A 14,916-nucleotide genomic window follows, 5' to 3' on the forward strand; every position below is an offset into this window, starting at 1 on the left:
AATACCTTGGACAGCTATGGACAGAAGGGACTTCGAACAGAAGGGGCCTTAGACAGGAAGAACCTTGGAATGCCTTGGACAGCTTTGGTGCGAAGGGATCTTGGACAGGAAGGACCTTGAATACCTTGGACAGCTTTCGACAGAAGGGACCTCGGAGAGAAGGGACTTCGGAAAACCTTGAACAGCCTTGCATAGACGGAACCTCGGACAGAAGGGACCTTGGAATACCTGGACAGTTTTGAGTGGAAGGAACCTTGGACAGAAGGGACCCTGGAATGCCTTGGACAGCTTTGACAGAAGAGACCTTGAAATACCTTGGACAGCTTTGGTTAGAAGGAAGCGTAGACAGGAGGGTCGTTGGAATACCTTGGACAGCTATGGACAGAAGGGACCTCGAACAGAAGGGGCCTTAGACAGGAGGATCCTTGGAATGCCTTGGACAGCAGGGACAACTTTTGTCAGGACAGGAGAGCCCTTGGAATAGCGTGGACAACGTGGGACTTGGCCAACAGGAATCTTTGGAATATCTTCGACAGCTGAGGCGCCTTTCTACGGCACGGGCCAGCCCGAAGTTTCAATTTCTTCGACGGTTCCTTTGAACACGTGTAGCGCAGATACCCACGATTCACGGTCCCAGGCGCACGCAACAACACACAGACCAGTGGACTGACAATGCTGCTGCTATGTAGCGATAGATATCCGAGTGCTCGCGACAACGCGTCGAGCGCAAGAGAGGAGAAACGACCCGTGATGTGTGAGAGCGGGAAAGAACAACAAAGGCTGGAAGGCGTTGCGGTTTCTCGAGTTGTTTTACACGGAGGAATAAAGATAGAGATCTGTGCATTGTGCTGGATCGGTACTAAGTGACTCGTGGCTTATTATTGGTAAGCCAGAAACATCTTGCCAAGCCACGTACGATGCTGGCATTCTTTTCCGCCAGAAGGAGTGTGGGGAGGGGAATACCACGAGGCAGCTAATTGTCTGCGTTCACCTCAATCGCACGTGTGTGTCGAGGACGAAGATCTGCATGCAACCTTTTCGCGTCCAACTAGTGTAAACAGCACTTCGCATTACGGCGCAAAAGCGGTCTGCCTTATGCGCATAGGGTTTTGGTTTCAGCAATAGCTACTTTATATGAACACTCGGCGGGTAAACCATTAAACTGACGAGTTCTTGTTGATGAGAGATGGTTTTTAGATATATTTGATGTTCGCCGATTGGACTCTCATTACTAGACATTGGTCGACACAATCACAGATGCATTTCACCAGCCCAAGATGGCTACTAAGATGACCTCAACAGCAACTATAATAACTTAGTCACAATTATGTGCCTGAGTTTCGTGCCGATACACGTCTCTGGAATGTATCTGTAAAACGTGCGAAACGCACTTTACTGATGACTAGCTGTCTAGACAAATGGACATTGAAACAGAGCGACATAAAAAGCGCTATCCGCACAACGAGCGCCACTGTCAACTGTTCACGGACAACCATACACAGATTTTTGTTTTAAAAACTGAGAGATAGCGAGCGCGGTCTGTTTGGCTGCATTGTATAGCAAGGAGAAGATTATGAAGTCATTATGTAAACAGGTTAAGTCAGGTGTTCGCATCGTCTGCGGCGACGACTGAACAAGCGGTTATCTAAGCGTTTGTACCTGTGGCGCCATCTCATTTGTCGGCCATGGAGCTTTGGCAAAAGAGGCAGTGGGGGGTATTTTGCGGGAGGTTTGAAGACACCTTTTAACGAAAGACTTGAAATTTATTGCTTTATGGCCAAACTAAGTTCCTTGTCATCATTGATAAAGCAGCTGAAAAAGTATTCACTTCGCAAACGAGATCTTGATATTTGTACACCAAAACTGATTAGGGATACTATAGTGGATAATAATAATAATAATAATAATAATAATAATAATAATAATAATAATAATAATAATAATAATAATAATAATAATAATAATAATAATAATTGGTTTTTGGGGAAAGGAAATGGCGCAGTATCTGTCTCATACATCTTTGGACACCTGAACCGCGCCGTAAGGGAAGGGACAAGGGAGGGAGTGAAAGAAGAAGGGAAGAAGGAGGTGCCGTAGTGGAGGGCTCCGGCATAATTTCGACCACCTGGGGATCTTTTAACGTGTACTGACATCGCCCAGCACACGGGCGCCTTAGCGTTTTCCCTCCATAAAAACGCAGCCGCCGCGGTCGGGTTCGAACCCGGGAACTCCGGATCAGTAGCCGAGCGCCGTAACCACTGAGCCACTGCGGCGGGGCTATAGTGGAGAGCCTCGGAACAGTTTTGGTAGCGGAGGTTCCTTAGTTTGTTTTCATCGAAATCCCATTATACCGGCTTAAGCTGAGAAACTTGGCGTCTTGTGTTTCTAAGGAATTTTTCTTTGGTCTCTGCGTCATTGTGACGATTGTGATTGTAAAACATTTTATTCGCCGGGAAGAGCTTGGCAAGAGGTCGCGTTAAGTGGTCGAGAGTACATAGCCCTCGACGACTTTGTCAGCCCACTCCACCGCCAAAACTTGCGTTCTGGGGTCAGAGCTAGCCAGCACGGTCTCCCACCGCTCGAGAGAAGGAGCTGTAACTAGATCACCCGGAGGTGGCTCTATTTTGCAGTCCCACAGGATGTGATCGTAGGTAGCACGTTGGCCACAGTGTTTGCAGTTTGCGTTGCAAAGATCTGGATAAATGTGCGCGAGGAGTGATGGGGTGCGTATCGATCTCGTCTGTAGACGACGCCACGTAACCTCTTGTTCTTTAGTAAGTCTTTTGTCTGGAGGGGGGAAAATTCTCCTCTCTAGTTTAAAATGATTGGTGAGATCATGATATGTGATCATTGAGTCCTTCGTGAAATTCAGGGAGCCAGACTCATCCACTGCCCGGTCGACGAAACCTCGGGCTTTATTGTGGGCTGCCTCGTTCCCCGAATTCCCCGAATGGGCTGGGACCCATATCAATTCGGAATAATTTGGTGAGAATTTGGTTGCGTTAAGGATTCTAAGGGAGGTGTTTGTAATTCGCCCTTTAGCGAAATTATTGATACCCATTTTGGAATCGCTGAGGATGATGCTCCCTTGGGTATGTGCTAGGGCGAGGGCTATAGCCGCCTCTTCTGCCGTTTCAGAGGATTTCGTTTTGATTGTCGCCGAGACGATGTGGTCACCATTTTCGTTCACAACCACAACTGCAAAGGCATTGGTATTTTTGTATTCTGCCGCATCTACATAAAGTGTTGCAGCGCACTGTCTGTATTTCTTATGTAAGGCTTTGGCTCGTGCTTGTCTTCTACCCTCATGGTGTAAGGGGTGCATGTTTTTGGGGAGTGGTTTGATTAGTAGGGCCGTCCTATAGGCGCGGGGTAAGTCTACTTTAGCATCGTTATTCGTAGGTTGAAAGTTAATTCCGAGCCTGGTAAGAATACTCCTGCCAGTTCTGGAATTGGCAAATCGCGCTGTTTGAGCCATTAAATGGGCTTCTTTTAGTTCATTGTAGGTGTTATGTATTCCTAACCTCATAACCCTTTCGGTTGAGGCATTTAGTGGGAGTCCTAACGCAGCCTTATAGGCCTGCCGTATCATGCTATCCAATTTGTCCTTTTCTGCTTTCGAAAATTTCAGATAAGGGGTGGCATAGAGTATCCTGCTCAGCGCAAAGGCCTGCACTAGGCGGCATAAATCTCTTTCCCTCACCCCTTGTCTGCGGTTAGCTATGCGGCGGAGTAATCGCGCCGTCGCTTCTACCGTGCGTTTTAGCTGAGTGAGTGTGTCAGTATTTTTTCCATTTGTTTGTAAATACAACCCCAGTATTCTCATGGTCTGTACCTCTTTGACAGATCGTCCATTAACATAGACGTTTATTTGCGGGGGGGATGTCGTGGTACGCCTACCTCTTTGTTTACGACGGATCACGAAGAGTTCAGATTTTTGCTCAGAACAAGTGAGGCCGAAATCCCATGCGCATGCCTCGATGATGTCCACTGCTGCTTGGAGTGTGTCTTCTATGTAGCCTTCGCATCCTTTGGTTACCCAAAGTGTGATGTCATCTGCATAGAACGTGTGATGTAGGTCTGGTATTTGTGCCAGTTTGGGGGGAATTTTGATGAGGGAGAGGTTAAAAAGGAAAGGGGACAGGACGGAGCCCTGTGGCGTTCCTTTACTTCCTAGTTTGATTGGGGCAGACTCTATTGTTCCGACCGTTATCACTGCTGTTCTGTTAGTGAGGAAGGATCGGATGTAGTTGTACGTCCTTTCTCCGGGGTTGATTTCTGACAAGTTTGTCAAGATGGCTTTGTGGGTGACGTTGTCGAAAGCTTTAACAAGGTCTAAACCCAATATTGCTTTCGTTCCTGTTCCCTCGTCAGCTTCAATTATGTCCTTGTTAAGCTGCAAGAGAATGTCCTGGGTAGATAGTTGGGCCCTGAATCCTAACATTGTTTCAGGTAGGAGGTTCATGTCCTCCGAATAGTTTTGGAGCCTATTGAGGATGACATGCTCCATGAGTTTGCCTAGGCATGATGTTAATGAAATTGGGCGTAGATTCTCAGTGCTGAGTTTCTTACCCGCTTTAGGAATAAAAGTGATTTTCGCGTGTTTCCACTCTGGTGGTATGTTGCCTGCATGCCAGTATTTGTTCATAAGGTCTGTAACCGCCGCGATCGACGTTGCGTCTAAGTTCCTGAGAGTCTTATTTGTTACTTTGTCTGGTCCTGCCGCAGATGTTGTCCGCAGTTTTCCAATTGCGTACCAGACCTCTGCGTCTGTGATGTCTGCGTCTAAATTTGGATTAGGAGTCCCCCGGTAGTCTGGTTGTGTGGTACTATCATCCGTGTTTAGATAACGTTCTGCTAGCTCTTTGATTAGGTCTTCAGTTGTACCCTCATATTTATGTATGAGTCTGTACAGTTGACTTTGTTGCACGGGACGTGTTTGTTCTGGATCGAGCAGGTGTCTTAGAAGATGCCATGTCTTCTTATTTCCGAGCTGTCCATTGACGCTTTCACATATTTGGTTCCATTGTTGTGTTTGGAGAGTAAGTGTATGTTCCTCGATTCGCCTCTCGATTTCAGCGATCTTTTTGCGTAGTCGCTTGTTGTGTTTTTGCTGCTTCCAGCGTTTTTGGAGGCCTTTTTGTGCCTGCCACAGGTGTAACAGTTTTGAGTCTGCAATCTGCTCCTATTCTCAACTGGCACCACAACGCTAGTGGAGCTGACATCCTCATTCAGGGAGATAACCCAGTCGCTAAGGTTAGAGATCTCCTTTGGAGCTGTTTTGTCGCGAAGTTGCCTGAACTTGTCCCAATCCGTGGTTCGTATTTCTTTTGCTTTGTTTTTAAGTTTTGTCGTGGGGAAGGTGTTGCTAAGGATGAAGTGATCACTACCAAGGTTTTGCCCGGTGTTGACCCACTTTGCGTCCTTGACGTTTTTAGAGAGGGATAAGTCTGGAGATGTGTCTACACATACACTGTTACCCATGCGTGTGTGGTCGCTCGGGTTGTTTAGCGTTGTGAGCCCTAGTGACTGTATGATTTGCCAGAGCAGGTTCCCTTTCGGAGTTGCTTTGGTATATCCCCATGCTGGGTGTTGAGCGTTGAAGTCTCCCACAATTAATAGTTGAGCCCTAGCAGCCAGCTTTACTGTGTTTATCAACAAGTGTGGGAGTCCATTGCCTTTGTTTCTGGGAGGGTTGTATACATTAAGGATGAAGAGATTTGAACCTCCTTTTTGCCTTGGTACTATTTCAAGTAGGGTGTAATCTTCTTCCGAATCATTTATAAAATGTTGAATTGCGGTGATATTTCTATGCACCAGAGTGGCTGTGAAGGAGCCGGCTGCGTTACTAGTATCATAATGAGGTGGCAGATATGCTTTATAGCCTGGCAGTGTAGCCCTGCCGCTAGCTTCTTGCAATGCAATCACGTCTGGGGTTGGAACAGACGGTGCTTGTTGGATGTGGAGCTGCAAGTGGGCCCGCTTGCGGCGGAAGCCTCTGCAGTTCCATTGCCAAATTTCAAATTTTTGGCGTGATGCCATGTTGGGTTATAGATGGTTGTGGCGTCGTGGACAGATCCAAGGTGGGGGGTAGGCGGGCCTCGATAGTTGTAAGCCTATCCATTATTTGCTGCATGCAGGTGGCTATTTGGGATACCTGTCCCTCTAGTGTTGCAAAGCGAATATCTATCTCTGCAAATTTGGTAGTAACGAGGCCTTGGAAGGTTGCTTGTTCTGTTGATATAGCGCTAGTTCTCTCTGACAGAGTATTGATGTCTGCCCTGAGTTTGGTAGGCGCTTTCGACGGCTGCGGGGTGTCGGCTTCCGAAGCCTCGGCCTTTCTTTTGGATTCCTCTCCTTCTTTTGTAGGATGCGGTCTTTTAGTTGCTATTCTGGCGTCTGTGTCCGTCGCGTTATGGGCTGAAGACTGGGACGCGTTGGAGGGAGTGTGGCAAATAGCGTCTGTTTCCATCGCATTATTGGTCGAATCCTGGGACGCGGTGGGTGGCATTCTAGCCGCAGTGGCATTCTGTACCTGATGCGCTTGTAACAGGCGTTTAATGTCAGCCAACTCTTTTTTAAGGCTGGCAATTTCTCTGTCTCGGGATTGTAGTTGGATCTGAAACTCCTTCTCTCGAGCGTCAATAGATTGGGAGGCCTCTGCTGGCCAGCTCACCTTTTTATTGGAGCGGCTATCGCTGCGTCCGCGGCTTGAGCTTCTCTTGTCGTTCCCTGCAGGGTTCCCCAGGGGCGGGAACGAGCTGGAGTTGTTCCGGCTGTGGCTTCCTCCTTTTCCGGTAGCACCGTGTTCCTTCTTCCTGGGCCTAGACTGGTGTCCGTGTAGTGATGAGTCGTTGTCCCCTTGCTTGGGTGTCTGGTTGCCATGGGGCGTTCCTTGTTTGTTCTTGTTGATCAGCCGGAATTTGCAGTTCCGGCTGCCTGTGTTGTGGCCCCCGTTGCAGACGATGCATACGGGTTGGCAGGTTGGCTGTTCTCCCTCAGGTGGAGGCGAGTGATTTTCTCCGCAGCGGCGGCAAAGGTTCGTTGTAGGTTTGTAGCAGACATCGGCCCGGTGTCCTACTCTCCTGCAGTTGTAGCATACCTCATGTTGCTCCCTGAAGGGGTGGACCCGAAAGACGCCGCACTGATAGATTACTTGGCTGGGTAGCTTCTTTCCAAAAAAGGTGATTTGTATTGTTCTGGATTTCCCGATCCTTCGGGCATCCACAACTTCTATTCCTTCGTTTCGGTTTCCGAAGCCTTGGCGAACCGCTTCGGGCGAGTCTCCCGCGTAGGCGTTGTAAATGACCCCTTTTACCGAGTCTTCGGGCGCCGCCACGTACGACGTTACGTTGTCGGTTTGACCTTGGAGGTTCAGTTTTTCAATATTGGCGTATGCAGTCGCCCGTTGACGATCGGGCGTGCATAGCGTAAAGGTGTTGTTGGCCGTATTGACTCTGATAATGTCTTCATTCTTCACTGTATCATACGGCAGCCTGGCCACCTCGCAGGCGCAGAAGAGTAGTAGTCCGGGCGCAAAGTCCCTCAGATTCCAACCTTGTGGTCGGCAGACGATTTTGTTGTCGTCGGTCGGTAAGCGCGGGAGAAGGGCTTTCTTGCTGAGTGCAAGTAGCTTCTTCCCGTTCTTTCGCAATGGAAAATTGGAATTAGACTTGCCTTGGCCGTGCCCCTGCGCAGGCTCGTCGTCGGTTGATGCGGGCCCTGTATTCTTCAGGCCTCGTTGTCGGTCGCGGTAACGAAGAATGGTTTCCCATTTTCCGGCCTCGAGCTCCGACGGTGATATTTTCTCGCCTTCCACGGCGTACTCCATCTGTGCGGGTCCCTGGGCGCTCAGTTCCCGGCGGAGAGGTGACGAGCTAGGTCGAGCTCGATGGCTAAGCCGGCAGTCAGCCGGCAATATGCCTAGGTGTCCGTAGATTGGCAAAATCCGGCTGCAGCAGGCACTGGACAATGGCCCGGATGTCGTCCAAAATATTCGAGCCCGAAGGCTGACTCTTTCTGCCGAAAAGTGGCTTCGAGGCGGGAGCCCATGCGAGACACGTCAGCACAGCTCCGTCCCGCGTTCTGTGCTAGAAGCAGACGAAACGACAGGAACGGCATATTCAAACGGCCCGCGCTCCTTGCAACGCTCTCCTCGACGGCCTTGTCTTGACGCTTTGCGCTACCACAAACAGATGGCGCCGCTGCTGCCCTTCAGCGAAAAAGCGTCGACTGCGGGTTTTGGTTGCCGATCTCTACGTAGACGATTATGTTTTCGCATCATGCACGGCTCAACTAAGTAAGTACCGTTGTCAAACTTCCTACGATACAAAAGTTACCATAATACGCAAGCTCTGTGTGCAGTTTCATCGCAAATGAGCCAGCGGTTGAGGCGGAGAAACTTTTGAAAGTCTTCACGATAAAAACGCACAATACTGTATTTAAGAATGCAGAGAAGGTACATATAATTCAAGTAGGTCAAGAGAAAACGCAATAGGGCTTAGGGAAAAACGAGCAAATAACAGCCCCAGAAAGAGATACACATCACTTTTCGAGATCCTTGGAAACACGTATACCACAATTCAGCTGCAGTGACTTGAGGCAGATTTCTCTAACTTTCGGATGTTAAAGAAGTACGGCACGTGAGGTGTTTGGCTTGAAAAGATGACCATGGCATAGGAAAAATGCAGTGGAGGGCTAGAAGTCAGAGGAACAAATGGTATGTATATTTTGTGAAAGATAAGTGCGCGAGTTTGCGATTATCTGCGCCCCAACGTGAAAGAGTCCAATATCGGTGATATACCGCTAAACGACAACAATGAATGTTCAGATTCTCATCCGGAAGGCGAGGGAATACCACCCTGGCACACCATTATCAAATTAGTTGGTTTGGTTTTCAAATTAAGAAGACGAAATGGATCACACCTAGCGCAGACATGCAGCAGCGTTCCGCCGCTCACTCGCAGCGACTGCAAGATCGTCATTAGACCGAGAGGTTGGCCTTGTTATTAGACGAGCACTGCGCCATCGGGCTCCTATCTCAAGAACCTCAATAAAGTTACTCGTAGCAGCCATCCTGACTAGACTGCCGTCAATCGCGTGCTGTCTACATCAGGCGATCATTCGAATGAAGACCGCAGAAAAAGCCGCAGCTATCAGCATTAGGGATATACATATATATGGTGCTGCTCTCTGCTACCTGGAAACGATTACTTATCGAAGGTGAAACGAAGAAAATAGGATCACTGACATCGCCCAACAATAACGCAGGCGGGCGGTCTGGGAACGAAATTCCCCAATGTGAGGTGGATAAGCTCTAGCTGCCAGAAGGCCATCGATTCGGTCTGCTAGAGCATAAAAAAGCACTGTGTAAGTGTTCGATTGGCGATCCAAAGCATTGCTGCCACAAGGCCTTCGCTTTGGTGTGCTAGAGCATAAAAAAAAGAACTTCTCATGCCTGACGACAAAAAAAGGGCCAGCAGTGGGTTTTGAAACCTCTCAAATTGTGGACCATGGTTAGACGGCGGTACGAATCACTGGCCCGTCAACCACGGGTTTTGTCCACAGCCCTTTTTCCAAGATTTCGCCAATTTCTGGGGCACCCGAGCACCAGGACAGGAGAAACTTGTACCCATTAGAAAACCGGCGGCACTGGGGATCGAACCCAGCACCTCCCGAATACGAGGCGGATGCTCTACCACAAGGCCACCGATTCGGTAGGCGACACCCTTGAAGAGTATCCATATAGTCGTCAGAAAAAAATAAAAAAAAAGATTCGGCAGTGAGAGCGAGCAGAATCCGCCACCGCGGCAGAGATTCCACGGAAAAACAAAGTTGAAAGCCTGATCGGTTCAGGCCAAACTTCTGGCGCCGCTTCTAGAATGCTGCATTCCCGGACGGTAAACATGGCGGCACCCTTCACTGCAGGACGCCTCTCTTCGGACACGATTCGACATTGTTACGGTTCATTTCAGCGCGTTATTTGGTGAGAATGGGGCACCGGTCTGTCGCTTCGTCTCGTCTTGCCTATAAAAAAAAACGTACGAATGATGAATTTGCTCTATTTCTTTTTTTTTTATGGTGATGATTTTGTCCATTTCAGGCTTAAGAGAAGCGTCGGTTTTTGTTGACAAGAGTGGTTCCCCTCTTAACGATTAGATGGCGCCACTAGGCCGAACTCATCGATGCTTCTGCAGCATATCGGAGCCGGGCTAGCTGACACGTAAAGACTGTTTCAACGCGCAATTCTTCCGTTTGAAACCAGATGGCGCCACCGGCTCCCTCAGAAGACGGCGCCATAATGGGCTGCAGCCTACAGTGGAAAGCAGCGGGGCTGACTTACCCAAGGCATTGGGGTTTAGGGTAGTGAAGGGAAAGTGGATTTTAAGAGGTTAGAAGTAACCAAGCGAAGGTTATCTGATTGGTGGCTAAAAGGAAGACAGGAGTAAAATTTCACAAGACATGGCTAGGTGGCTTGAGCCACCGCCCGATGTAAAGGGTTCAGCCGTATCCATCCATCCAAGTCGCTGGCATGTACGCGTCGACGCAGCAGTGAAAATATCGCGTATTTCTTCAGAATGTGTTTTCTCTACGGAGATGTAGAAAGGTAGAGGAAATACGTGCTGTATTGTGGATTGCATGAATTCCGACACAGATTTAAAGGTGCGGGATGCGATTGTTTGCGGGCTTCACGGAACCGAACCGCACATGGTCGTGCTGCACCGGTTTGCGCCCGTTCGCCATGCATTATTTCGGTACGGGCGAAAGCAACAAAGACATTCGCCAGCGTCAGATAGCCAATATAGAAAGGCAGGTTTTGATCATGGAAAATCTGCGAGGGTTAAGTGCACAGTACAGCCCCGCGAACAAGTTATTCCGCCACTGAAACAGTCACTACGTGCTTCTACTTTATCTGCAGTTGCGTCTGCCTGAGTAGCGAGACCCCATTGCTCGTGAGTTGAGGTGTGCCCCAAATGGTAACAGGAGCGCCAGAGGACGAATTAGGAACGGAAAAGAAGGACGTCTGGTGTTCCTACATACCGCTACTGTAGATTGTGTAGTGCGCAGCCATGCGAACGAAAAACGTTTAGCGTCAGTTCGTGTATTACATGCCGCCTTGGTGCGGCATACTGTTGAACTTCGCTCCAAGTAGCGCTGTTTTCGTGGACCATATTCGGAATAAATCCTTTGCGTTACTGCTGCTGTGCTGAGTGGTTGTCACTTCCTCGCTATCCATGCGAGACAGTCACTAAAAGTGACTCCGCAGGCCAGCGCTAGGAGTGAAGCTGTTACTTACCACCAACGAGACTTCGAGCTTTTTCATGTCCGAATATCGAGCGACATGTGAGACTGCAGTAATTGTGAAGTTCGTGTGAACGCCATCTCGCGAAGGCTGCCTGATGCATGGTACTGCTACCATGATGGTTAACATTTGTATGTCCATTTATTTTTGTCGCTTTTCTGTCTTTAACAAAGATCTAAAAAGCTTTTAGGTTTCCTAAGCACCATTAACAACAGGTTTTAAACAAATGCGTACGATGTGCATGCGAGCGTTTTGGAGCGGTGTCTGCATGAATGTACACACTACAACAAGGATATGCGATGCCGCATTAATAACAAAAAGCATTCAGAAAAGCCTTCAGTGATTGTAAAGACAAGCATTCAGGCGATCTATTCGCTGGCTCGAAGAGGCTCGGGATGCTGAGCGGCTCTCCGCGACATGAAGCCCGTTCATGTTTTCACGCCTCAGCAGATCTAATTAGGGTTCCCGCATGTCATTCGAAGGTCTTGATAAAACCACAGTGCCGTGTTCCCACACCTTTACAGCCACATCAGCCGAAACACTTCCTGTCGGAAGCGAACCATCAGACGTAGCAGCTGTCGCAACGAGCAGTTAGGAGGTGTGTAATGGCGGGGTGATCACGTGATCGAAGATGGCAGCCCACATGATACGACGCTGTAAAGAGTATTTTACGTAAACCTGTTGTGAATGCACAGGTTCCCTACACAAAACCACGGCCGTGGTAAAACCGGCGTACGTCTGACCTAGTAAGTCTCCGGTATGCTAAATATCTAAAATTGGCGTAACGTCTGGCAAAATTGCTGGATTTAGCTTAACCGGCCAGCGGTAGACAGCGTCGATTAATCTCTTTTTCTTGCCATATCTGTGCACGCCATGAGCAGACGAGGACCCCAGATGGGGTGGCCATCACGTCTGAATGAGGCAGCACTTCTGCGGCCGCGGAATGCGCTTGCTGTCGCCGCCGAATGCTCAAATGGGAACGCGCCTTTAGGGTTGTTTGACTGCGAAACGAATCACTGGTCCGTCAACCCGACTCTTTGTACCACGACCCTTTTGTCAAACATTTTGCTTCAGATGTTCGAGCCGAGCACCATGCATGGAGTAACCTTGTACCCATTAGAAAAGCAGTGTACACCCGGCAGCACTGGGGATCGAACCCAGCGCTTCCCAAATGCGAGGCGGATGCCCTGCTAGAAGGCCATCACTTCAGTGCGTATACGAACCCGCACGGAAGTGAATGCTCAACGATGCGTTCAGTGGGATTTTGGACTGCGAATTCCACCGCTTTGAAAGTCGCTTGTTGCCCACATTCGAGGGGAATTTCGCGCACGCTGCCTTCTCCGTCAGAAACGCGCGGGCAGTCCGACAGCGTCGCGCGCGTCGTCACGGAGTGGCTGTACGCCTTCTTTTCCACCTATTAGGCGCAAAACTAAACAGACCCATTGCTCTATTATGGGCTGCAACCGCACCTTCAGAATATTCTCGAATACGGACATCTTACGGCTTTCTAACGCCACATTATTAGAATACAAACGCGAGTGCTCGATTCTACGCGTTCGTCCCCAGAAGCAATTTTGCGTCCTATTTTTTTTTTAGCCAGGTAGTATCGCGCAGTGACCGAACGCTCCGGGTGCGCTACCTTGGACGATTAACAGCTGGGGGCCCCACCCCAGCTATTGTGTTCAAAGTGTTGGGCGCGTGTGTTTTTCTTTTCTTCATTGACTGTTCACGCGGGCAACTTGGACAAATGTATATTATGTAAATAGTGTATTTACGACCTCTCCTTCTATCCCATCTCACGTTCTGTCCTTAATGTAAACAAGCTTATCAGCATTGCTTTTTTTATCTAAAAAATGTTTTGGACCGTTTGTCAGTCGTTGCCTGTGCCATGGCCAATCCCCCCCCCCCCCCTTAGTCGGTGCGCGTCATTAACTATACTTGAGGACAACAGCAACAACAATAATATTAGGCGCGTCCACCATAGTTCGGTATACTATGGCTAGGAAATGAAGGGGAGCCAAACTGGCGACATCTGGCAACGGCAAAAGGAGCGGGTCATAGTAAATCTTGAGGGGACGCCTGCTCGATAAGGACCAGGTTATTGTGTGCGGAATATCGACGGCAATCCCGCCGTTTAGGATGAGATCCAGAGCCAGACTAGTAATTCTGTACAGGAAAACTTTAGCGTCCGGTTTGTCGTGTGGATGCTTTCGGCAGCCTCGGGATTCTGTGGTAAAAGTACGGGACAGTTGACGACATTTTTTGCATGCTTTGCCACTTCTGGTTGGATAGGGTCCGTATTGCAGGGTGGCCAGCTCACTCCAATACAATAGGAATAAAGGCGAAAATCTATCGTCTGACTGCGTGGTAGTGCCGTACGCGTACGTCACGAAAGGTAACATATGATTGTAGCTTACCTTGAGTGTTTCAACGATGTTGAAAAGAAAGACACGTCCACTGTCTCTAAGCGACTCGCTGGGTGCGCCGTGTCTTTGCACAAAACGATGCAGCGAGCAGATAGCAACTTCGCGAGAAGTACCAACGGGAAAGCGCAGTGGCTTCGGCATACCAGATGAGATGGCCGACGATCATCAAGCGGCTCCTAGAGACCGTGCATTTCAGTGGTCCGTAGAGGTTAACGCCAACAAGACCGAATGGGCGTGTAGGGTATGGAAGTTTCTGCAAGGGGAAGGTCAGACGTCGCGCGGCGGAGGACTTACGGAGTTGACAGGCGAGGCAGGATGGGACGTACCTGCGTATATTCCCGTACATTCCGCGCCAGTAAAAACGCCGAGAAATCCCTTTGTATGTTTTGAGAACTCTAGCATGTGCACACTGAGGATCGGCATGGAATGAAGCACAAATGTCAAACTCCAAATGGCGAGGAATCCCTAGGAGCCACCGACGGACATCCGGCATGTAGGTGGACCTTGGAGATGGCCGTCCCGGAGTGCGGAATTTGGAACTTCGCGGCGCTGTGCGCGAGAATGTTAAACCGCTGGTGATGTGGAGATAACGTTGACGACGGACGTATGCCGTCGGTCTTTCCGCTGCTGCTTAGGCGTACCAGCGACGGTAAGGGGTTCGAGAACGAGACTTGCGGCCGAGGAACTTGCAGCATCGCTGGGAAGCGGAGCGCGAGACAGAACACCGGCGCCCCTGTGATTGCGACCAGGTTGGTAGGTTGCACGGATGTCACTCGAATGCAGAGAGCCCGGCGGGCGAGGCGTCCGGACGGCTCTTTAAAAGACGACAGCCAGCAAAGCGTGCGATGACCCATGAAGACATCAAACTGCCGGCCGTATAGACATAGGGCCGAATTATCATTAGCGCCCAAACGACAGCTAAACATTCTTCCGTAACGGAGTAGTTACATTCAGCTTTGGTTAGCGCCCGACTGGCGTACGAAACGACGTATTCAGGAGGTCCACGTTTAAGCTGAGCCAAGGCAACTCCGGAGGCCGAAGCCATTCGCGTCAATTTTTACTTCGCTGAGTGGAGCTGGGTCGTAGTGCCGGAGTACTGACGGTGAAGTCAGCCAAGGCTTCCTCGCGTTCGGCGGACCAAGCAGACAGGTCACGTGGTCTGCCAAGAAGCTTCGTCAGGGGCGCAGT

The sequence above is a fragment of the Amblyomma americanum genome, chromosome 11 (genome assembly GCF_052857255.1).
Source record: "Amblyomma americanum isolate KBUSLIRL-KWMA chromosome 11, ASM5285725v1, whole genome shotgun sequence".
In the NCBI taxonomy this organism is placed as follows: domain Eukaryota; kingdom Metazoa; phylum Arthropoda; class Arachnida; order Ixodida; family Ixodidae; genus Amblyomma; species Amblyomma americanum.